A 3097-nucleotide genomic window follows, 5' to 3' on the forward strand; every position below is an offset into this window, starting at 1 on the left:
TGAAGGAGACATTTTTTGTGGTCACACAAACAATGGGGCCACAGTTTTTTCACAGCTCTAGCACAGTTTAAAAATCATTTTTCAGACTGGGACAAATGTTTGTCTTGACCAGATTTCCCATCCTGCCTTCCTGCTCTCAAACCCTCAATGCAGCTGTTCAGTCAGGTACTAGTTTCTCCTTCAATGTTCCGTTCCGTCACGGACACAGGATCTTTCACAACTACTTTTCATTTCGTAATAAGAAATAATAGAAAAGAACAATTGTATGATACAGTTTGATTAAGAGAATACAGGAATAACTAATGCATTGGCTTACAAAACTTTTGTGTGTGTGTTTATATCCGTATGAGCTTGCGTTTTGTCTCTACCCGTGTGTGTGTGCGCGTGCGTGAGCATTGGTTTACAATATTAACGTTCAGCATTATTATGTCAGAAAATATGGGTGTTGAAATTTAAAATGTTCTGTGATGAAAATTCATTTGATATCAGTTTCACTGGCATGAGCAGCATTTATTGCCCATGCGATGGTGTGGTGAAATATCTTTGTGAATTGTTGCAGTCTGTGTCATGTAGACGGTCCCACAGTGCTGTTATGTCAGACGTTCCAAGATTTTGACGCAGTAACAATGATTATTATAGTTTCAAATAAGGATGGTATGTGAGGAGAAAATCAGTGCATGTGGTGGATCTGTGTACCCAAGTATCAACTCTTTCTGTACAGAAATTGTATTAAACTATTAGTCTTCATAGCAATGTACCACACATCTGAATTATGGATTCTTTATTATAATACAGAAAACTCAAAACAATGAAATCATTTTCTGTAAAATTGATTTTTAGAAGCAAAGCAAGCTATGGTAGCGTAGTTTTGAGAGTAGTTTCATTGTAAACCATCTCCGTTATCCTTTTAATATTTTCAGAACCATTCTTCTCTTCATAACTTCTCCATCCTTCTTTGCTGTATTTGTAGTTTTACATGAATAAATTGAATTGTAAACTGATGTTTTTGAAATTCTCTGTTGTGCAAGTATTTGTAATGGTAGTGACAATTTAGTGAAACAACAGAAGATCAAAATCTTGGAGTGAAATTTGTGAATGTTTTGATTTTTTTCATGAAATGCACATCTATTTATTGGTGTAATGACTTCTGGATCTGGTGCCTGAGTAATTGCTGCCATCTGTTTATCTCTTAGCTCTGACAATATTTGCAACTGAACATTCTTTGCCTGCTTTGAGGAATTGTCTCACTGAAAATAGCTGTGCTCCAGCTAAGGTACAGTATGGTACATTTTAGATAGCCAGGTGCTACAGAGTAGAACTTGAACACAGTCGTCATAGAATTAGAGACATAAATTACAAATATACACCTCCAAACGCAATAAGTGCAGTTGCTGCCAATATCTCTTTTGTGGTACCCGGAACCAATTAAGTACTCCTTTCCAGATGCAGAAAAAATAAAAACTTCAAATGAAAGGTAATACTGCGCATCAGAGCATATGAGTCAACTCGGTCCTAAAAATGATGTTTTTGTTTATGCTCAGTGCATAACAGCACTGAAAGTGTCCCCACATCTCTGAAGACTGCAGTGGTTCATGAAGGCAGGTCACCATCACCTCCTCGACGACAGTTGGGATGGGTAATAAAATGCTGATCCAGCCAGTGACATTCACATCCCATGAACACATTTTTCAACCATAACATGGTATACTTATAATAACATCAGCCTCAATATTTAATGCTACAAATGCATGTTTTACTCACCCTTGTAACATGGCAGGGCGCAAGGAGTCGGGCAGGCAACACAGCCTGTATTGCTAAGATGTGCAGGATTTAAGATTCGCTCTTTGTTTTGAATTCTGGCGACAATTAAATAGTGATGACAACCCACACCCAAACCAGCTGTTCATATTTATGTTGTATAAATCAACTTCGATCTTTTTGGAGGATTTTCTTAAGGATTCAAAGTTCAACCTGTATGCTGAAATATAGTAACTCAAATTAAAATGGCATTCATGGGCACGATAATACACTTCAAGTCTCCACTGCACCCCCACCTGCCCTGGATGTTATTGGTATTGGAAGATGTTTTTGATATTTTTCATCAACCTATTCAGAAATGTTTGAACTGAGGCTTTCTTGCTCAGAGATAAGAATACTATCACTGCACCTCAAACCCTCAAGCTTCTATAGAATGTAAGTGAATTCCCAATCAATGCCTACTACTTGAGTGTAGTTATGTACTCAATTAATATACAGTTAATACAGTGGCTTTCTGGAGATTGGTTGGAGGTTGAAGTTTCACATTTTCTCCACTGAGTGCCGTACCATTTCCTGCAAAGGCTACTTTTCATGGTGTCTCCTTGCTTTATACCAGGAGTTTCACAATGATTTTGGAAAACACCCTTTTCTTTTATAATGTAAACAAGCATGATAAAGTTGAGTGTTCAAAATTAAGAAGGTGCTTGAAGGAGCATGAACATTATATTTTAAGAAGTCTAGAATAGGCAAACATGCAAAACCCCCAACAGCATGCTGTGAAGTAAAATTCTGGAATTGAAGAACGACTTGCACGTTGCCTATCAGATGTAGGGATCCTATTCCTGGTTGTAGTCTGCTGACCCTTGCCAGAAAATACGCTTGTAAATGATAGGATCTGAGTATGGTATCTTGTGCTGTTGCGTAAATCGGTAAGGTGAAGAGTGGGCTTGGGCAGAATACGGGAGGGTGACTTTCACCCCAGAAATCTATTGTCTGTGGAAGAGAAAGGGAAAAAAAACGATTACACTTTCTATTTCCTTTTCAAAATAAAATACAAAGAAAAAATCCTCTCTATTAGTATGTATACATTTAAACTTGAAGCTGCACTCAGTATTAAAATTATTGACTGGAATTTACTCCAGACTGAACCTGCTTTTCTTGAAGTATTCTGGTGAGAATATTCCCAATGAAAAATCTTGCATTAGGGTCACAGTTCTGAGGAAATGCAGCCTTTTTACAGCTGTTCTATATGCTGCATCAGTTGTTGCACAGAAAAGAGAGCCCTCTGGTGGTGGATAACCAGGACTGTTTAGAATGCACTTGAGCTGGTAATGTTAAC

General features: G+C 37.7%; 1 protein-coding gene across 1 annotated transcript in view; it reads left to right on the forward strand.

Annotated features, from left to right (window-relative positions):
• The first annotated feature begins 1251 nt into the window (after nucleotides 1–1251).
• The window catches only part of LOC109936240 (protein ZGRF1), a 446880-nt gene continuing 445034 nt past the window's right edge, over nucleotides 1252–3097 (forward strand). Inside the window, exon 1 of the mRNA XM_048601379.1 lies at nucleotides 1252–1273. The gene's annotated coding sequence lies outside the window, so the exon portion shown is untranslated. The remainder of the gene's footprint in view (nucleotides 1274–3097) is intronic.

This window comes from Rhincodon typus, chromosome 1 (genome assembly GCF_021869965.1).
Source record: "Rhincodon typus isolate 14 chromosome 1, sRhiTyp1.1, whole genome shotgun sequence".
Lineage (NCBI taxonomy): Eukaryota > Metazoa > Chordata > Chondrichthyes > Orectolobiformes > Rhincodontidae > Rhincodon > Rhincodon typus.